This window comes from Coenobita brevimanus, chromosome 33 (genome assembly GCF_032717465.1).
Source record: "Coenobita brevimanus isolate Jiangsu-jjx chromosome 33, ASM3271746v2, whole genome shotgun sequence".
NCBI lineage: Eukaryota > Metazoa > Arthropoda > Malacostraca > Decapoda > Coenobitidae > Coenobita > Coenobita brevimanus.
In genome coordinates this window covers 34577861-34601290 of record NC_136986.1, presented here as the reverse complement: position 1 = coordinate 34601290, position 23430 = coordinate 34577861, and positions in this window count along the sequence as shown.

Genomic DNA, 23430 nt, shown 5'->3' with positions numbered 1-23430 from the left:
AGAGAAAGTTTATGACTGAATAGATAGGCAAGGTATGTGGAAGGTATTAAGAATATATGGAGTGGAGGGGAAATTGTTGAGTGCTGTGAAGCGTATGTACGAGGGAGCTAGGGCTACGGTGCGAGTGGATGGTGAGCTGAGTGAGTTCTTTGATCTCAATGTGGGACTGAAACAGGGTTGTGTGATGTCTCCATGGCTGATTAATATATACATGGATGGGGTTGTAAAGGAGGTGCAGGGTAGGGCAGTGGATGTGGGGGTGGCTCTAAAGAATGAGGGTGAGATTTGGAAGCTTCCGGTGTTGCTGTTTGCTGATGATACAGTACTGTTGAGTGAAGATGAATGGGAGTTGCAAGGTTTGGTGAATGAATTTGGGACAGTGTGTAGAAGGAGGAATCTGAAAGTTAATGTAAACAAAAGTAAAGTTACGGTGTTTGAGAGGAATGAAGTCACAGAGTGTGCAGTGAGGTTGGATGGTGAGGATATGGAGAATGTAAGTGCATTCAAGAACTTGGGTAGTGTGATGAGTAAGGATGGAACTTTGGGGGATGAAGTGCGTGAAAGGGTACAGCAGGGAAGGAAGGTTGTTGGTACACTGAAAGCAGTGATGAGAAATAGGGAGGTGAGTATGGAAGTTAAGAAGTCACTGCATGATAGTATTGTGATCCCTACCCTGACGTATGGAAGCGAGGCATGGACCTTGCAAGAGGGGAACAAGTCAAGAGTGAGAGCAGTGGAAATGAGTTACTTGAGAGGAGCATGTGGAGTGACGTGGAGGGACAGGTTGACGAATGAAGAAGTGAAGGAACTCTGTGGGGTGGATGTGGATGTGGTTGAGAAGATTAGGAGAAATACACTGAAGTGGTTTGGACATGTGAAGAGAATGGAGAATGAAAGACTGACTAAGAGGGTGTATGTAGGTGAGGTGGAGGGAGGGAGAGGGAGAGGTAGACCGAGGATGAGGTGAAGGGATGGAGTTGAGAGGTATATGAGGGAGGGGGGGGTGAGTTGGGGGGAGGGTAGTCAAATGGTGGGTGACAGAGCGACTTGGAGGCGTTTTGTCAGCGGCCACCCTTTGCAGGATTAGGGCGTCGGGCTATAGATAGATAGTATTGTCACTTGCTTGTTTTCTTTTTCTTTCCACGTCCCCCGAGAGGGGAAGGTGGTTAATATGGCTGACTCCCTGCCGCCTCTTCCCCCTTCAGGGGGAGAGTTGGTCCTTTCATCGTCAAGAAGGTATTTAATGGCTGTGCTAGTAAGGTGAAACAAGAGAAAAAAAAGTCGCCAATGAAGACAGTATTCTAAAGCCAGTCAACTCAGCCCAGGTTAAGGATTTGCTTAAACTGCACAGGTTCTGTTGTTATGAGTACAACAGATTTTTGGACAAGACTTTGAGACAGGTATTTGTGACAGTTGTGTAACAGGAGTAGGTAAATACAGCATGTGTAGATTGAATAGCTCTGTCACGAAGGCTTCTTGATTCATTGAACTAAAAACTACAGTCATCAGTGCTGTAAGAAGTCCTCTCTGCTACTTACTCTACCTTGAGTGCATGAGAGCAAAGGCTCTCAGCAACTACACTGTGGATTCCTACACCTGCATCACACAACAGCTATACATTAAGGCATATGCATCGTCATACATCTAGCTATAACTTAAGATATACACAATACATGAAGTCGAGCTGAAGACCCTGCATTCCATGAATTAATGTATTATGTAAGGATGTTATCACCTGCTGGGACCTCATGGGTATGGAGGAGGACGACATCGTACACGAACTTGCTCAAGATGTCAATGAGGCTCCATTTGTAACTTGATTCTCAGACGGCAAACGGACGAAGATCGCCACAGTTACCTTGAATTTGGAAAAATTTCTCTCCCTGCAAATGTCGGACTTGGTTCCAAAGTTGTTAAGGTCAGACTCTACAGCACCAACCCTCTTCGTTTATCTAAATGTCAAATCTATGGACATCACAAAAAGCTTTACTGGGCTACTAACACAGTGTGCAGCAAGTTTGCGGCTGTGGGTTGTACTGTAGACCACCATACATCCAAGATTGAATATTGCTTTCACTGCAAGGGCACTAACTTCCCTTCCTTGAGGAACTGCCCCAAGTGGAAAGAGGAGAAGGAAATTTGCACAGTGAAGGCAATGGACGGTATATCCTTTTACAATACTAGAAAGGTTGGGGAGTTGGATGCTTCTCCCAAGCCTAATGTCTCCTGTGCATCAGCAGTTGTGTCCCGTCCCGTGATGTGCACAGTGGAGACACAAACTGACTCTCTCCCCAGCACTCTTGCCACTCGTTCTGCCCCCTCTTCTGCTCCTCCTGTACGTTCCAACTATCTTATTGATATCCCGTAGCAACTTCTTACTCTTAGGCTGCTGCTACTTCTCAGTCAGTACGGCCTAATATGAAGGCTGACAATTGTAACAAGATTAATCTGACCACTCATACCAAGCAGTCATGTCCTCATGTACTTCCTGCTCCTGCTCCAGCGAGGGAGAGAAAGGTTAGCTCTTCCCCAGGGGAGTCTGTGAGCCTTGTTATTGATGATAAAAAGCCTTCTGTTAGCAAGCACTGGAATTGGTCCCCCGGTAGTTACTTGCCAGATGGTGGGTGGCATAAAAACCTAAGCAAAATGGACACCTCGTAAATCTTAAACCACTACATTCACTGTTTTACAGTGGAATTGGAGGACCCTTGAAAATAAATTACACAATATAGCAATCTTGCTATCTATACACAGGCCAGACGTCGTTTCTTCACAGGAGATGCCACTGGTGGATCACCTTGATCCTCCAATTTCAAACACTACCACTCGTTTAGATGGATATGATGGGCACAGAGTTGCCATTTACACACACAAATCACACTCACAAACAGAAGTGGTACTAAATTTTACTCTGGAAGCTGTTGCATGCAGAGTAAAATGTAAAAACATCTGTCCATCAGCTTTCTCAACTGTGCTACACATGGCTCCACTGATGGTGATACTTTGAATTTGCATTGTTACGGTTTTCCTGGAAATAAGTTAGTTTTGGGTGACTTTAATGACCAGCATCATCAGTGGGGGTAGCCTGAGGATGGATAGTTGTGGGGTGCAAGTAGCCGATGTAATACCACAGTCCAACATACAGTATATCTTCTGAACGATGGTACAGCGACTCGTCTGGATGATTGTAGCCTACTGGTAATTTTTCATTCTCTGATCTCTCCAAGTATACATCAAGATTTCTTGTGGGATCCTTATGATGACTCCTTGGGAAGTGATTACTTACCCATCTGTCTTTCTTATGCATGTGACGTTTTTTCGGACCTTTACTTTCACAGTTTAACTGTAAGTAGATTGGGTATCCTGCTTAAGGTCTGCCGACTTAGATATATCTGGGGAGACCAAAGACATAAAAGTCCAAAATTTATATAATTCCATGTTACACATGGATGAGGCTGCTTTCACCAAGACTCCTATAACAATTCAAGTGAAGCACGGAGCTTCCAACAAGCATTAAGGAAATGCAATGGGTGATACAGAATTTTTTATAGCCACCCTACTGAGCAAAACTTTATTTCTTACAAACAGGCATATAGGCCAATAGAAGGAGAAATGAGAAGGGCTAAACTTGACTCTTTCCAATTTTTTCCGTCCATGGGCAATCGCTATACCCCACTATCTAAATTTGGTAAACTATTAAAGTATTAAATAATAAATGCCATTTAATCCATGTGACAACTCAGTAGGTAGTTAATAATATCTATGACGATCTATGGATATAGCTAACATCCTCGCCAGGAGTTTTGCTCATGTTAGCCTGTCAGGTAATTACGACCAGTGTTTCCAAGACCATAGACGCACAGCTGAGCTTCAAGTATTAGACTTTGGCAAAGAAGATGTAGACTCCTCATATAACTCTGAGTTTATGATGACTGAATTTCTTCTTGCCCTAAAATCCTGTAAAGACACCAGTCCTGGACCAGATACAATCACGTATGGCATGATCCAGCATCTTAATCGGGAAAACCCGAATAATTCTTAGCATTGTACAATGAGTTCTGGGCGCCCCAAACATTTCGAAACTCATGGCACTTTGAGCAAGCCAAACCGATACCCAAAGAGGCTAGCCATCTTATGAATCCCACTTCATTTCGTCTTTTTGTGTTGATTTCTTGTCTGTGAGATCATGGAATGAATGGTTACTAATATGCTTCTTTTTGTTTTAAAGTTGAAAATTTGGTTAAATGAACTACAGTGTGGCTTCCGTATATACAGAAGTATATTAGATCAGTTAATGAATTTTGGGCACTGCATTTTGGAGGCATTTGCCAATAAATATTTTATGATCGTGGCGTTCTTGGACATTCATAAAGTCTATGAAATTACATGGCGACACTGTATACTAATGAAGGTCTATGCTTGTGGTTTAAGAGGTAATATGCCTATTGTTATTTCCAATTTTTTGAGAGGCAGGATTTTCTCTGTCAAGAAAAGCTGTAACGAAACATCGAATATATTTAGCCAAGAAAACGGGATGCCTGAGGGAAGTGTGCGTTGTCCCATTTTATTTAATATTATGATCAATAACATTTTGTCATAAGCTCCCATCCCAAGGAAGCTTAAATACCCACTCTATGCTGATGATTGTGCAATAGGGCACTCTTTACAAAATGCAAAATTTTCATCTTGGTGGATTTAAGCATCCTTTGATTCCGTCCACCCGTTGGCCTTTCAGTGGGGGTTTATGTCTTCCATCCCTAAATGTGCCACTGCAATAAACCACTTGCCTCGCTCGACAGTCACAAGTGGATGAGTGCAAATGTGTAATATTGAGAGGAACTGAGCATTTTCAGATGATGGTGTTCTACTGGCTGAGGTATTTCGCTTTCTGTATATTTATTAGTGTTTTGCACTTAATTGTGTAGGTTTTCTTAATCAGGGTCGACAGTTGACGTATATGGAATTGTCCCTGCCTCGTCTGGTTCTCTTTCATGTATTGATGTCTCATATACTAGTACATACGCCTCACCTGACAGTCAGCAGGTTATCAATGCGAGTGTATAATGTAAAGAGGCATTATGCATTTGCGATCGATGGTGTTCTGTTGGTCGAGGTATTTTACCCATTATGGTAAACACAGTGTGGCTTTTTAGATTACTTTAGTTATTTTGTATCTTTAGCCATTAACGTAGGTTTGTCAGTGTCAGGCTCTTAGGTTGTCTTTATATAATGAAATTAGTTAATTATCTCGGGCTGGTGGTGGATGGAAAGGAAAAATGTTGTGAGACGTGTTATAGTGGAGGACTGTGACAACTTCAAAATAACTGACTGTCTGCCCTAACGAACCTCCTGTAGTAGTTAGGCATCAACCTATGCCTTCATTTTTACAGATTTGTTTGTATGGTAACTGGTGGGAGGGTGAAGGTATGGGGGAAAGGTAATAGGAATTTGTGCTTCGTGCCTACAGTCCCTTCCTGCTCACCAAACATGCAGTTGGTTGCCTGGATTAATACTGATTAAAGTGGGTCGCATTCTAAGGGAAAGACTGGGATATTTATTTATGTATGGCTTCATTACCTTCGTGCAGTTAACAGGCACTAATCTGAAACCGTCTTCCTCCCCTACAACCAGGTGACATTTTACTAAAGATGAAGAAAGAACTCTGATATTATTATGTGTACGTGTGTAGTGCGTGTTGCTCGCGGGTGCGTACATGTGTTGCATTTTTGTGTGTTATTTTCCACTGTATGTGCTGCATGTGTGTGCCTGTATAAGTGTCCTTGTATTTCTGTGATGTTGTGTGTGTTGCATAAGTGCGTGTGTTTCGTATGTGTGTTTTGATATGTACTTGTTTTTGTTTCACGTTAATGTTATCGTACATACATTATATCCATATGTGTGTGCATATGGCAGCCAGCGCACATTACGTTCGGCCAAGGAATAAACACACACACACACACACACACACACACACACACACACACACACACACACACACACACACACACACACACACAATTTAAAAAGTGACCTAAAAATTGCAGTCCAAACCAATAACTTTATTCGTACTAGCTACTAAATTACCAAGTTTGCCCACGTGAAAATGGGAAATATATATATATATTTTAATTTGCACGTCAGAAATAAACACCCGTAATAAAACTGTATCATAAAGTTCCCACTCTCGGTATCAATTAGAGAAAAATGTTTATATGAAGGGTGTCAGGGGTGCTGTGATTTTTTTTTGTGTGTGTGTGTTCGGTATCAATGATATAACTAAATTCATTCTTCCATAAATGTATAATTAAAATAAAGGTTAATATTTTGTTCATGATGTGATAAGAGTAACTAAAGTGAATTATTCTATAACTACTGAGGAAGTAGGAGGATGCAGAGAAGGGTTTACTATCAGTTGCCCAGAGACAACTGAGTCTAAGTAAGGAAGAAAAGCGTGTTTAGATGAAGGGAGGTTGTGTAAACAGAGTGGAAATTTGAGGAAAGGCCACGAACGTTGCAGAAGTTGATAAAAGGACGGTCAGGTAGTGGTTTCATACATCTTATTTGGTCGTCACAGAAGAGGGGCGGATGGTGGTGGCATTTCGAGGAGGGGAGGGGGGAATCAGAGGCTGGGTGTTGAGACGCCATTATTGAAAATTTTTAAAACCGGATGCGTGGTGTATAATGTGATGTATTCTGCGGTAAACAGTTTAAGGATAATGTATGACAGACTATGCTGGTCTACTCACCATGTTACTGAAGTACTACAAGCAGACATTTCATACGGGCGGTGATCATTGAAGAAGGAACAGAAAAGAGATAAAGATGCAACAGTGGGGCCAAAAAACAGGTTAAAAGAAGCCAGTAAGAGGAGGTGAGTTAATGAGACGAAAAGCCTGTTACTATACCCTGTTGGGTTGTCGTTACTAACTCTCTCAGGCTGGTATGACATCCTTAGGTGAATAACATCGTCTGGCATGAGGTGGAATACAGTGCTAAAATTGAAGTGACAATGAAAAAGGTACTGGTAAGGGTACCAATATTCAGGATCTTAATAACTCAGTAGTACGTAAATAAATATGTCGTGCATTAGTTGGAAGTGCAATTTAGAATTAGTCCAGTCAGCGATAGGGCTGGTAATGACAACAGTAATACATCATCTCCTGTACGTACTCTCAGCCTAGTGATGGAGAGGGCGCCTTCACACTGTGGCACTGATACATGTGGGTGGCTCCGTTGCTGGATTATACAAATGACCCTCAGCTCCCTCCTGACTCCTCGAAATGAGAATGGTGGACTGTAGGAAAAGGGCAGCCTTATTCTGAAGTCCACCGGGTTCATATGATCCTGGTGCAACGACAACAACAGCAACAATAACTTTCAGCTTAGTAAAATCTCTGGCGTTAGAAGAAATAAAAGTATAAACACCCCAGCTAGACAACTGGTAATTGCTTCGCTAAGATGCTTTCTTTTATATTATATTGCCGCAGCCACCACATGATTTTATATAACTTCCGGGCACCAGTTGGGTTAGGAATGATTTATACTAACCCTTTCATTACGGTAACATCTTCTCTGTTCAGTCTGGGAGTGTCACTAATTATAAATGGTCAGTATGAAGACAGGATTTTTTTTTTTTTCTTTTTAAATCGATATTTGGCTATCGACCATAGGCTCGGGGTCCACGGTCTGGCTTGTTCCCAGCCGCGATAGCGAGGCTGGTCTTGTTTTCAGTTTGTGTGTGTGTGTGTGTGTGTGTGTGTGTGTGTGTGTGTGTGTGTGTGTGTGTGTGTGTGTGTGTGCCCGTCGATTATTCGAATTGCTAAGCTTCATCCTCCGAATTATGTTATGTGGCTACTGAATTATGCTATGATCTGGGCTAATATTATGTGACTGTTTGGGATAATGGGCTGTGCACTATACTATTTATTGTCTAAGTTATATAAAATAATTCTCTTGCCTTGTAGCGTGAACCACGATACAGGTTGAGTTGTGGTTCACAAACAGAGGGCAAGTTCACCCACAAATAGCGCAATGTAGGGGGAGGGGGGAGTATGGGAGTGAGCGGCCAGCAGTTGTACATTCTTAGTCATTACAGTATAGTTATTAAGGTGTCAATGATATCCTCTATCCTACATAATAATAAACCTATTTATTTTTATTATCTTATATAGACCTGATTACACACTAGGATAAACCCTCCCTTGTTAACGGAAAACATGCAGCCTGCTCCACCACCTCGATTCTCTCTCTCTCTCTCTCTCTCTCTCTCTCTCAACTCTTCAGCTGGCAATCAGTAGACACACACACACACACACACACACACACACATTATCAGTTTGTGCTAATGAGTAATGACGTTGCATTTAATATGTTCACCTAAAATTTAAGTGTCAAGATACAAGTGCAATACATAACCACCTCACATTACGGATTACATTAACCAATAATCAATACTTATTTGCATAATCTATGTTTCAGTAATAGTCACGGGGTAGCCATACCCACAGTGATATTTTCGTTAATGCCAAAGGTAATCATGTGTTCAGTGGTGGATACCAGTTAAAGGGGAGGTGGCCTCTGACACCTCCAATCCTCATAGCTATGCTGGTGAGTTATAGTGTCACTGCAGAGGTTCCTGTTCATCCATTTATGTCAGTTTACTTAGCATACTGATGAGCAGACATTTCTTACGAAAAATACAAACATCCTACATGGAACTCTCAAAATACATTTATGAAGCACATTGTGGGGGCTTTCCAGCTCTCACACACCAGTCACACTCTTGGTCCTTTGTCTCTGTATTGCCAGCCTGACAGTGTGCAGTGTTAATGAACATGCTATTAATGTTAGTTCAATATGCTTATTTACATTTGGAACAACAGAATTCAAAGCAGGATTTCATTCAGTGCACAGAATGCCAAATACAGTATGTGTGTGTGTGTGGGTGTGGGTGTGGGTGGGTGGGTGTGGGACAACACGTGTGGTGTGGGTGGGGGGAGTATAGTGACTATGAAATGTATTTCACAATGGTATTATGGGTGTGTGCACACGTGGCCAAGGACGTCCAAACTGATATGTAATCTTTGTCTTTAACACTTAATGACACACAGCCAAGTATTCATTTAGGTTCTGTTTATAAGTTTGTAACATGTTACATAATCATAATATATGATTATGTTTTGGGGGTGGAACCTGAAACACCATAAAAAGACAAACGCTGAAGTATTATAATACTGTAATATGGAATCCATATTACATGAATAACTATATCTTCCCGGAGAAAATAATGTTATTTTAATGTTCATTATTAAATTACACTGTAGGAGCATCTATTTTTAATGGTAGCTTACCGGATTCCCGGCGATCACTTTATTAACTTATACTATAGCACAGATTTATGCAATATATTCGTTACATATTAAATTAATTATGTCATGAAGGCTCACACAGTGGACGTTCACGTAAACTACTTCGAAAAGGCAGCAAGTTCAGTGTTTAATAGTTTGCGAAGTTCACGTATTTTTCGGCGTGGTTATAAATCCAGCTGTCCTTTGCTGGCCAATGTAATTCCTTATAAAATGAGAGTGGTTAAGTGTAAAACCAATACCCTGTGTCGCATAGTATGTTGAAAATGATCACTGATAATAATATATGATTACTGCATGACCCTCCCGAATGACACCCAGAATCTTGTTTCATTTACTTTAAAGTTGGGCCACTTGGAACAGATAAGAGTAATGACACGATAGCCCACGTGGATTTATTGAATATAACCTAGCCAGTATGAAGTTTGTTGAGTAATAAGAATGTGGGTGTATGGTTTTTAGGTAAAAGTGAGAACCTATATATATATATATATATATATATATATATATATATATATATATATATACTGTATATACAGTATATATAGTGGTGAATTGTAAGAATTATGGTAAACAGACAGGTTGAGGAAAAACTGATTGGAGGGTGTGGAAGAGCAGTAGGTAGATAAAGGCCAGAGTATAGAGATGTGTTGATCGTATGCCTGACACATCTCTATATCACCGTTACCAGGTATTTTGTATTCATAACCTTTAATGACAGAGAGAAGATTTCTGGAGGCGACAGTAATTTAAGGCATATGTATAAATTTACTGACGATATGTATAACAAACATATTTTTATACTGTATCACTAAATAATTTTAATATTATTAAAAAAATATTTAGGGATCAATTGATATTCATAGTAATAATATGTCTAGATGAATGCATATTACCAACACTTGCACCACTGTTTACAATCCCCATTAAATACACCAAACAAATAGTGCATAATGAACCATAACATGAAAAACGGTGGCTTTTCCCGAAGCGCCAAAGATATTAGAAATGAAACTATATGAGGGATATGTAAATATCTTATTCACGTGCAGTTACGACCGTAGGAACATAGACGAGGAGGCCAGAAGTGGACACGTCACCGTCAATGTCTGGGGGTGGGTGTGCATCCACGGCATGGGTGACGTCACCAGGATAGAAGGGAGGTTCACTGCCAGAAAATACGTTGAAACTTTGCAGGATGTTTTCCTCCCCTCAGTTCAGGAGCAGAACTATCCGTTTCCTCCCGTCCCTATAATTTTTGTCCAGGACCGCTGCCCCATCCATACGGCGAGAAGAGGCTCGGAATGGTTTAGAGGTCGAGAGGACTTGCAGCTGCTCGACTGGCTCAGTCAGGAAGCAGACATGAACCCCATCGAAAATGTATGGGGGAATATGGTTAACCGCAAAGCTGGGAATGGCGCCGCTACTGTACTAATAGCGATGGTGGTAACGCCATTACGTTTTTTAGCCAGTAGCGGAACTGAGAGCGCTGCTACTTTTTGGCTGTACTCACGCATTACCGCGCCCCTCGCTACTTACGCGAAGAATACAGGTCCGGAGTCGGTGAGTACATACAGATATGCCGACGGTTTGGTTGTATTTATTAATGACGAAAAATAATACTTTCGTCAATTCTGTCATTTAATGATGTTTGTTTTACATTACATCAGTAGTATATTCATTATTGTTTATTAGTAATGTCCAATAATTAGACAGGAATTTGCTAGTTAATTATTGATCTTTTAAATTAAGTAAAGATGAATAAGGATGTCAGCTAGATGTAGGCAACACACACACACTCTCTCTCTCTCTCTCTCTCTCTCTCTCTCTCTCTTTCAGTCGAATTCCTACTCACTGCGTTATTATTTCGTAACAGTATGTTATTTCAGTTTAAAGTAATGAAAAAAAAAACATTGCTATTGTATAAATAGCCTTTAAAAGAAAGCCCCAGTTCATTTTTACTTTCGTTTTCGTACATATCTTAAATAGGTATCATTGAAAATACAATAAATCTACTGTGTATAATATGTATCAATGGTAGGCCACATTTTTGTGGCTTTTATTTACGTATGTTACTTTCAGTAGGTATACTAGGTAACAATGTAAAAGAACATTTGTTACATTATACAGTAAATAGCTTTTTCCTGTACCTTCGGCTCTAAGCTTCATTAAAGTGACACCGACATGTATATGATTTTTTTTTTTTATATTTTATTTTCAATATAAGTATATACTGACATTACTGGTACACAACACAACCACTCAGACTGACTAATATCAAAACAGTATATAATATATTGTTATATCACAGATTTGTGTTAACCTTTCCTTTGTGTGCCGCCCTCTTGTGAAGGCCTTAGTAGCGGGAGCGGGAGAGGGAGCGCCGCTACATTTCGTATCAAGTAGGGAAACCAGTAACGCCATTACTTTGTCGAGCTAGTAAAGGAAATGGGAGCGCCGCTACTTTTTATTAGTAGCGTTCCCAACACTATATATATATATATATATATATATATATATATATATATATATATATATATATATATATATATATATATATATATATATATACATACTCGTATATACCTGTATATCCGTTGTTTCGGTGAACCCCAGATTGTTCTACTGTGAAATGTTTTTACAAGAAAAAAATTCTTTGATGTCATTCCGAAATTTCCGTACCACTTTATGTTTTGGTGAAGCGCGGCGTCTGTCTGCCGGTATCAGGCTCGAAACTGAATTTTTGTGTTACAGAATAGTTGTATGTATTTTCACATGTGTGCGGTTGTGACTTTTTACCAGCAAGTAAGTGTTGTGGCTGGCAGTGAGCTGATCGGGTTGGCTGAAGAATAAATCCATTGCGCCTGCTGAATTATGAAAGGCAGTTTCGTGGCACAAGAATGAACCCAGTAGGCTTGCAGCATTATGATGGGCAGAGTTATGGCTTTTATTTGTAAAGTTGAGTTTGTTGAATTTCTTGAGTGACAAGGTATGGTCAGTGCATTTAAGCTTCAAAAAGTTGCCGCCACTTAATTCACGCATCTGCTTCGAGGTTTTGTTTTGTTAGGGAGACATGCCTTTGATCGCAATTTTCAGAACACAAGCAGATCGCTGTCGCTTCCTCCCAATGGTAGTTTTTTATTCCTTTGTACGGCTCATGATCTATATATAGATACGAATTGGATAGCGGGGCTTTGATAACCAGAACAAATAACGAAGGGGAAACTGGTTCTGTCTTAGGAAAGAACGATGTGTAGTCAGTGTGAGGTTAGAGTCCAAGCTGGAGGACAGAAATAAATGGGAAGGACTACATTATGCAACAAATAGAGTGATAAAGAGTGTCTCATGAATAAGTGAACAGACCAAAGTACAATCTATCTATCTATCTATCTATCTATCTCTGTCCCTATCTACCTATCTATCTATCTAATATATATATAAATTGTCAAGTATACTGCAAGCCACATACGTTAAGCCGACTGGACACTGCTTTCCTGGTTATTATATACAATTGCAGCGGCTTTAATTTGCTAGTTTATAGCACCTTGTTACTTCTTAACTGTGTTGAAAAGTTCTGCTGACGGTTTTCATGTTTCGTATTTTAGCTTCTTTATGTGGAGATATTTCATGTGGTCCAGTTATTTTATTCACCATAAGGATATCAATATAACCTCTGGATCTTTCCCACAAACCGTATTATCACTGATGATGATGATGGTGATGATGATGATGACTAATCTGTAAAGCAAGTATGTTTACAATGATGCAAATTTAAACACTAAACCATCCCCAGGCGTCAACACAACGCTCCAGTTATTCATAAGCCGATCTGATATTCCACCCAGGTCACGTTGACGACGAGGCAAAATGACGACTCAATATGAAACTCAGAACGAATAAGGGAGCTTCATCTTCGCTCAGCGTTTTCCTCACAAACAGGATTGGAACCGGGCGGATATTGCGATGGTTGATTAAAAGGTGGCCGACTATGGATCTGTGCATCTGTCTGTCTCTTTATTTATCTATCTGTGTCTGATTACTTTACTATGTCTATCTATCTGTCTGTTTGTCTGGTTACCTCTCTGTTTTGCTACCTATCTTTATTTCAGAGGAAAATATGCTGATGTTTAGAAGAATTGATTACAAAGATATCATTTATGAATCTGTCTACATTCTGTCTGCCAGTGTATGTATCTATCTCTCTGTCTTATTATTTATCTATTTACCTATCAATCTTTCTCTGTCAGTCTATCTATAAACTGACGATAGATGGAGTGCTGCTAGCAGGATATGAAGCTCCCTTGATTAAAACCTTTGCCTTCTGTCTATATCCATCAGTAACTATCTTCATTACTCTATCAATATCTATCTGTGTGTCTTCCTATCTGTTTAACTATGTCTAATTTCAATACATCCGCTGTCTATCAACTTAACTATCTTCCTAGTCTACTGTTGCCTATCTGCTTAACTACTTGTCTTATCGCCCTATATACCTTACTGTCTGTTGAACTATCTTTCTAATCTGAATCGATCTATCTTTTTAACTGTTTGTCTGATCGCTCTGATAAGGTTTCTTTCTTTGATAGACGGTAGGTTGAAATAGATTAATACCTACTGTGTGTGAAGGGACCATCAAAGCATAATATATATTCAGTGTAGGTTTGGATGTAATGAGGGTAAGCTTTATGAGATATTTCCTCCCTTCCTATCTTCCTCGCACGTTCGACTGGAAATAGGGTAATTCTGAGCATGTTCAAGTAAAAAGTTTGTCTTCTCTCTCTCTCTCTCTCTCTCTCTCTCTCTTTTATCCATCTATCGATATTGCTTCCACGTTGGAATGAAACAGGAGGGTGCTGAGGAAGTTTAATTAAAGGGGGGACGCCTCTCCGTCTATTTGTTTATCTCCCCAAGATATTCGAGTGAATGTAGTCCAGTATTTACCACACCGAGGTCATAGTTTGTTTGGCGTTTGTCTTTCTGTCTACGTAGCCATCAATCGTGTTATCTCTTTGTTATGCAACTTTTTTTTTTTAAATAACAGAACAGAGGAAGGAAAAACAAAAGAATAAAAAAAAAAATAATCCATATACCAGATTACTGGTGTCCTCTGATCATAAAATATCTGTAACAGTTAGACTTGAACAGCTGTGGGATGAAGTTTGGAGGGAAACAACTCTGAGGAAGCGAGTTCCAGTGAGATGCAGTTCGGAGAATGAAAGAATTCTGATAACCAGAAGTTCTGCAATATGGCTGAGTGACATTCCAGTCATGAGCGCTACCAGATGCCCGTGTAGCACGAGGGAAGGCATGGAGACGTGGCACAGTGGATGCAACTTCGTCTGAGCATTTGCTATAAAAATATCTGTAAAATAACGCAAGGGAGGCAACATTCCTTCTTACTTGTAGGGGAAGTAGTTTATTAGTAATAGCAAGGTTATTAATAATTCTAACAGCTTTATTCTGAATTTTGTCTAGTTGTCTTAATGCAACCTCTCCACATCCATTCCACAAGGTGAGCAATATTCAAGCTGAGAGCACACATGACTCTTATAAATTATAGCTAACTGCTCGTCAGTGAAGAAGTTACGGACTCTGTACAATAATCCAAGTTTCTTTGAGGCGGTTTTAGCAAGCGATCTGACATGAGAGGTCCAGCTGAGGGCATTGTTTATTAAGTGAGACACCGAGAATGTCAATACTTTTGGAGATAGGAATATTTGTAGCACTGAAAGTACTATACGAATCTGGCAATACGTGTCTATTAGTAAACTGTATATATTTAGTTTTACTAGCATTAAATGAGACAAGGTTGTTTTGTCCTCATTCGCTGATCGTAGATAAGTCTTGATTTATGGAGATGGCTGTACTGAGTTGTGAGTTAGAGATGTCAGACTTTGTAAATGGGTGTCTGAGTGTGAATGAACTATGAAGTGTTGAGTCATTTGCATATGAATGAATGGGATAGTGGGTGACAGATAAGAGATCATTAATATGAACCAGGAACAGGGTTGGCACCAGAACTGATCCCTGCGGTACGTCGGCGTTAATTGAGTAGAAATTGGAATATACATCATCTACTCTTACTCTTATTTTTCTGTCGCTGAGACATGAAGAAATCAAAAAGGAACAAAAGACTTTAGTCCATAGGAAGGGAGTTTGGACAACAGGGAATGGTGCCATACTCTGTCGAAAGCTTTAGAAATATCAAGAGCTACTGCATGAGTTTCTCCATGTAGGTCGATTGATTGATGGATGGTATGAGTCAGGAGACTGAGTATGTCAATGGTGGATCTTTCGTGGCGAAAACCATATTGTCTATCACGAATTAAGTTGTTGGCTTCAAGATGTTTAACAATGTGCTTATTAATTTAAGTTTCAAATACTTTACCAAGAGAAGATGTGACAGCTATTGGTCTGTAATCAGAGGGGTCAGAGGAAGTTCCTTTCTTTGGAACTGTGTGGATATTGGCTTCTTTCCATGAATTAGAGAATGAAGAAGTACGTATGCATTGTCTGAATAATTTAGTTAGAACAGAGGCACGTTCTGGGGAATACTTTTTCAAAACAATTGGAGGAATTTTATCTGGGCCTGGAGCTTTGTTGGTAGGTAAATTCCCTAGGATGGATTTTACGTATCTTTTCTGTATTTTAAGTGGAACAATTTCGGGAGAGTCAAGTTCTAGTACAGGGACGTTTTGGCTGGCTTCCTCTATGGTAGAATTTCTGGCAAATGTACTGGCAAAGATATTCACTTTCCCACGCGGGTCATTTGTAATGTTGGCATCTGAAGATGTTAGGGGGGGAATGGATGATGACTTGTTGAAGTTGTTATTGAAAGAACTGAGAGTTGACCAGAATATTCTATTGTCGTTACGGCTGTTAAGTAGTCTTGATGCTTGATTTGAAGAAAATTTGATTTAGCGAGATTTATTACAGCTTTTGCATGGTTTCTAGCAATTTTAAATTGACAGTGATTCAGATTTTTTTTTTTTTTTTAAGTAAGGGTTATATGCTAATGACTTTTGGGCCGTTGCTCTGGCACAGTTGCTATCAAACCATTTTGGAGAGTTCGATCTTTTAGTGAACTGTTGACTTGGTATGAATAAATCCACACCAGCTAGTATTAAGTCGCAAATGTGGGACTGGGTAGGACTGGCATCACTAGAGAAGAGAGACTGCCGTGGAATGTCAGCAAGATAATTTCTAAATCCATCTCAGTTTGCCCTGTCAAAGTGCCATCAGGTCACCCTGACAGGTTCAGAAGGGGGAGGTTTTGGGGGGCTAATTAATGAGACTTTGATGAGATTGTGGTCAAAGGATCCAAGCGGAGACAATACCTCTAACCTGTATTGATCTGATTATTTGTCAAGAACAGATCCAAAAGATGGGTATTATGGTCAGGATTATCCGGTATTCTGGTGTTTGCTTTACCAGCTGCGTGAGATTAAACGGTTCTGCAAACAGCTTGCACTCAAAACCAGCACCGTTAGTCCTGGCAGAATGCAATAGCCATTCAACATTATGTATGTTAATATCACCCAAAATGGTAATTTCAGTGCTAAGGGCAAGGTTAAGGTTACTCAATTGTGTGGTTATGGAATCAAATGCACTGGGTTCCGAAGAAGGATTGGGGAAGCAATACTGTAGACTACACAGATACATCTGGTAATATTTTGACAATTTAGTTTATACAATGAGTAATCAAAACTGGATGAAGGGAAGTTTAATATCGCGTCAACTGCATATTGAGATTTGATATAACAACAGGTGCCGCCCTTGTTACGGAAGTTTGTGAAGAGACGGTAACCAGGAAAACAAAATGGGGATATTTCAGTAGAGAGTGAGATTTGTGGTTCTGTGAGGAATAGGGCCAGAGGGGATATGGATTGTAGGAAAAAATTAACTGAATTTAGATTGGTACTAAGACCACGGATGTTGGTGAAGAATAAGACAGCACTCACTTTTTCGTTAACGAGCACAACCGGAAATTGCACTAGTCGCTGCCGGCACAGTCGCTTGATGGCGACCAGGAGGACCATGTGCGACCAGCCCTAACTGGCAATACTTAGAGTGAAGACAGTCAAATATTGGGTCTTTCAAAAAGTTCTCGGCCTTACCCCCAAAAATGGCACAGGAGAAAGATTATTCTTCTATTATTTATCAGCATAGTCTTCCCTAAGTACAATGCACTTGGTCCACTGACGTTCAAGCATTGCTATCCTGTCACAGAAGAAGGCAGTATCTTGAGCCTCCAAATACATCTCAACAGCATGGATGACTTCATCATCACTCTGAAAATGGTGGCCATGCAGGTAGAATTTCAGTTTGGGAAACAGGCAGAAGTCAGACTGAGCCAAGTTGGTTGAGTAAGACGCATGAGGGAACAGTTAAAGGCCACAGTTGGCTGCTTCAGCCACTGCCACCTGTGCCCTGTGGACAGGGGCATTGTTCTTGAGCAACAGCACGCCTGCTCGCTGATTGATTGATTGATTGCAAGTAATTAAAATCTGGCGGCGCAACTGCCAGGGTCATATGCTGCCGGATGACAAAGTAAAACACACAGCAAAATAAAAAGTGCATATTCAAATTAAAGTTAATTTCTGTTAGTAGGAATAAAACACTGAAAATAATAAAATGATAGTTTAAAAAAATATCAATTACTTATAAAAGAGGAAGGAGGCCCGCCTCCTGAAGAAAACTTAGAATATCACTAATATCGCTAGAGGCTTCACCAAGCATCGAGGACAAACAGTAGGCACCATTTGACCCCTTATGCCTATGGAGGAATCTCTGACGTAGGTCCCCCAGACTCGGACACTCGACCAGCAAGTGACGGACAGTAAGGGGAACAAGGCAATCATCACAGTATGGTTGAGATTCACCATTCATCAGGAACCCATGTGTAAGCTGAGAGTGCCCAATGTGAAGCCTAGCAAGAGCCACCTCCAATCACCAAGACATAGAGGGAAGACAACAACCCTTGGCACAACCACACTCTGAAAGATTTATTTTAGTTTATTGTGAGAAACAACATCCCACTGTCTCTGCCAACACGTATGAACTGCATTCCGCAAGTAAGGTATTACATCAGAAGCAGGAAGTGGGTAGTTGGTTGGGGGCTGTTGAGAAGATGCAGCTTTAGTTAAAGTATCTGCCCTCTCATTGCCCACCACACCAACATGTGCGGGTACCCAACAGAAGTCTACATGACAGCCACGACGGCCAAGAAGAAAAAGCCACTTTAAAATTGATAAAACCAGTGGATGGGATGCATTAAAAGACTCCAGTGCAGACAAAGCACTGCGCGAGTCACTAAAAATCACAAAAGAGGATTGGGGGAGAGTAAAAATAATTCTAACAGCATATAAAATTGCTGTCAGTTCCGCCGTATACACTGAAGTAATGCCAGGAAGGCTACCGCCCCTACTAAAGGAAGGGAACACAACACCAAATCCTACCCCAGTATCAGTCTTAGACCCGTGAGTATAGACTGGGACAGAACCCTCATGAATGGAGGCAAGTTCTAAAAAGAGGGAGAGGGACACCTGAGAGGGAAGTGAGCCCTTTTTTTCAACAACGGACCTACAGAATGTCACTCAAGGAAGCAGCCAAGAACCCACCCTTGGGATCCGATGTGGACAAATTGCCAGTCTCGGAACAGAGACAGCTAACATAACAGGCCGGACCCTGTAACCAAATGGCTTTGGGAAATTAGGACGGGTGTCAAAAACAGAAGATCGGGAATCCTGGGAGACGTTGGCACAAGAAATTGAGTCTGGAATGCGGGGAAGACGATACCAACACCTCATCATTAGCAGCTGGCGTTGCAAATCCAAGGGGAGTACACCAGCATCCACCAATAAACTTGGAATCAGGGAAGATCTAAATGCCCCTTTTGTCAGACACACACCAGCATGATGCACAGAATTTAACAACTGGAGATGGGCATCTGTTGCAGAGGAGTAGACCTCACACCCATATTCAAGTTTAGGAAGAATAAGGGACCTATGCAAGAGGAGGAGTGTCTGACGGTCAGCACCGCAAGAGGTATGAGCTAAAATCCTCAAACGACTCAAAGCTTTAAGACAAGCCGCCTTAACAGAACGAATATGAGGAACCCAGGTTAGTCGTCTGTCAAACAGAAGACCCAGAAACCGCGTTTCTTCCACACAGGATATTCTCCTACCATAGAGATACAAGTCAGGGTCTGGGTGAACCCCCCGAAGATGACAAAAATGCATAGCCACTGTCTTTGTTGAAGAAAAATGGAAACCGCGAGATTCTGCCCAGTCAGAAATTCGATTGAGAGCCAGCTGCAACTTCCTCTCTATCAGAGACATTCTAGACATTCTAGATGCAGTGAAGGAAATTGAGAGGTCATTGACATATAGTGATCCTCGTACACCGTCAGGAAGTACACTACTGACACTGTTAATGCCTACAGCAAACAGAGTAACACTAAGGATACTCCCCTGTGGTACTCCATCTTCTGGTGCTCGGGCTGTAGAAAGCATTGCTCCCACTCGCACCCTTAAAATTCGGTTAGATAAAAATTGTTGAATAAAAATAGGCAAGCGTCCATGAAGACCAAACTCATGAAGAGAGAGTAAAATACCATGACGCCAGGCAGTGTCATATGCCTTCTCCAAATCGAAGAAGACCGTGACCTGGTGTTGGTTAGTGGAGAAAATCTCACAGACAGAAGATTCCAAGGACATCAGTGCATCAGAGGTAGATAACATTTTTCGAAAACCATACTGGGCAGGGGATAAGAAGTCACCTCTCTCTTAGTGAACCACACAAGCCTAACAATGACCATCTTTTGCAAAACTTTACATACACAAGACGTCAAAGAAATAGGCCGATAATTCGTCGCCTGTAGGTGGTCCTTACCTGGTTTGGGGATGGGGATAACTACAGCAACACCCCAACAAGCTGGAAACTACCCAGAACACCAGATCTTATTAAACAGTGAAAGCAAAAACAACAAGGACTCATCAGACAGGTGACGTAAAAAAGCATAAGGAATATCATCATAACCAGGAGAGGAATCATGGCACTGCAACAGAGCTGCCTGAAGTTCAGAAATTGAAAATGGAACATTGTAAGGCTCTACCCCAGCAGAGGCAAAACCGAGACCACGAGACTCTAGGCGTCGACGGTGGCAAGCCGAAGGTGTATCTGCATCCTTCTTTGACACACTGGCAAAATGATCAGGAAGCACTTCTGCAACAGCAAGTGGGTCAGCCACAGTTCCACCTGCTGCAGATAAAACAGGAGGGGAGGGAACAGTAAATTTTCCTGAAATTTTCCTTACCTGGTTCCACACCTGGGTGATGGAAGTCCTCGAATTGATGGAGGAAACATAACCCTTCCAGGATGAATGCCTGGCCTCCTTTAAAACCCACCTCATATGAGCTCATGCCATCTGAAACGCCACCAAATACTGAGGATCCCCACAGTGACGACGAAGTCGAGAGAAGGCGACTCGTTTGGCTCTCACTGTGGAACTGCACTCAGAGTTCCACCAAGGAACTGGACGTGTAGGAAACTGACCCTTCGTTTTTGGAGTAGATAACAGGGCTGCTGAGTGCAACACGGTATTGAAATATGACACAGCCTCAGTAAGACAGCCAAACTTGTTGACAGAAAGGGAAATGGAACTTAATTCCCTGAAACTTGGCCAGTCAACCTTATCCAGAAGCCAGTGAAGAAGACGTGGCTGAGGTCCACCAGCACTAGAAGTTAAAAGTAATGGAAAATGGTCACTGCCATACAGGTCTGGCAACAAATCCCAGTTAAAATCTGACAGCATCAGCTGAGCATAGAGACAAATCAATGGCAGTAAAAGTTCCAGTCTGACTATGGAAATAAGTCATTTTATTGGCATTAAAAATGCCTAACTCCTCATCTTCCACTAAAGAGGCCAGCATTACACCCCGAGGGTTGGCCTCACTGTTTCCCCATAGCGGATGGTGAGCATTCATATCTCCCAGTAACAGAAAGGGAGAAGGAAGGCCATGAATAAGGCATTACAGATCCACCCTTTCAACAGTAGCACTAGGAGGAAGATAAAGACTGCAAACTGTATACTGCCGACGTAAAAACATCCGGACAGTGACAGCCTGCAGGGGGGTGGAGATGTCCAGATGATGGTATGGATTATCTTTGCGATGGAAGATAGCAGCACCTCCATGATGACCTTGGCCTGGCACAGGATCGGAATAAAAGGCATGGTAGCCAGAAGGACCGGAAGGAACAGTATCACCCGCCATGGTCTCCTGGATACACATGCACAGAGGAGTAAATTGAGAAACCAGATAACACAATTCCTCATAGCTGGCACGTAAACCCTGGCAGTTCCACTGGATAATGGAACCCATAATGGAGGAATAATGATTAAGTGCAGGACTGTACACCTGACAAGCAAGCGGGTTTCGATTGATGCTTATGAAGGCCCTTGACAGGAGCCTGCCCAGCACCAGAAACCCGCACCCTCTGTCGAACATCCGTGGGTAAACGAGAGGCTGAGGAAGTAAGTTTTACAACACTCCTCCTTGGAGTGGGCATACCAGTTTGTTTGGAAGGTGGCTTGGAGGCTGTTTTTGAAGGTGTAGGACGGCCAGTACCCCCACCAGAAGCCCCAGAAGTGGAAGTAGAGCCCGCAGGTCTAGAGTCTTTTGAGGAGGCCATCTTATGCTTCAGATCTGAAGCACCAATAAGAGGTCCAATATCCTCAGGTGGGGAATGAACTAGAGCTAAACCATCAGCTTCAGGTGTCTCCTGGCTAGATCCCTCAGCCTGCTGGATAGAGGGAACAAGAGAGGTGTCAACAGAAGGATGAACAACAGAGACCTTAGGTGGCCGGTCTTCATGTTCAGAGGACCCTGATGAACAACGGCGACGTTTACCAGGTACAGATGGAACCTTGGGAATACTGGCTTCGTCGGGAGAAAAGGTCCGGTCAATGTGATCATCTGCCACCACCACAGAAGTGTGCAAGTTGTCAGCCACGGGAGTGGGGGTGGAAACAGTCTGAGCAGGGAGTGGGCAAGGTTCATTTTCACAAACAGTGTGAGTGGTGGGGACAGGATCCTGCAAAGCACTAGATAATGAAGTGGGCAATGGGCTCGGTTGAGGCTTCTCGAAGATATAGGCCGGTGCACTGGCTTTGAAGAAAGGACAGAAGCATAGGTAACACCAGGCTGGAAGAAGCAAGTCTGGTCTCTCTTCTTAGCCTCAGGAAATGAAACCTTCTCAAGTGTTCGAATTGACAAAATCTCCTTTTCTAAGCAGTAGCGAGGACAACTTTTAGAAGATACAGCATGAGGGCCCCCACAGTGATAGCATTTAAGGGGTCCTGGACAGTCATCGGTATGACTTGGTCTGCCACAAGAGATACAGACACCAGGGAGGCCAGCCTGTGTACGATGGCAAAAACGGCTAACATGTCCATACCCTTGGCAGTGGAAGCAGTGCTTTGGGGTTGGCACATACGGCTTCACAGGAATCGATAACCATGCTAGTTTCACAGATCTAGGCAATGCCAATCTGTCAAACGTCAAGAACAATGTTGCAGTCGAGGTCAGAATCCCATCTATCTTTTTCTGAAGGCGCTCAATCTTCACCACACCAAACGACCACAGCTCTTCCAATAGTCGCTCCTCCGAGTATCAGAGGACGTCCCGAGAGAAAATGACTCCCTTAGTTTGGTTAAATGTTCCATGAGGAACACAGGTAACCACAGAGCCAGCTACAGAGGTCAGAGACATTAGGCGAGAGCTCTCTTCCGGGGAGGACACCTCAATAAGAATACTTCCATCCCCCTGCGATGAGATCTTGGGCTCTCTTCCAAGGGATCAGACAATGGCACGGTATAATTCAAAAATATCAGTATCTAGGACTGACCCTCCTACCGTGGATTTCATCACCAGATATTTTGCATAAGATGCGGGAACAGGCTCTTCTGTGCTCAGCCCCAGAGCTGTACCTACCCGACGTGACCACTCCCAGTCCCAGTTGAACGCTGGGGCAAAGGAGGACATTCACCAGGGGCCTGGTAAGG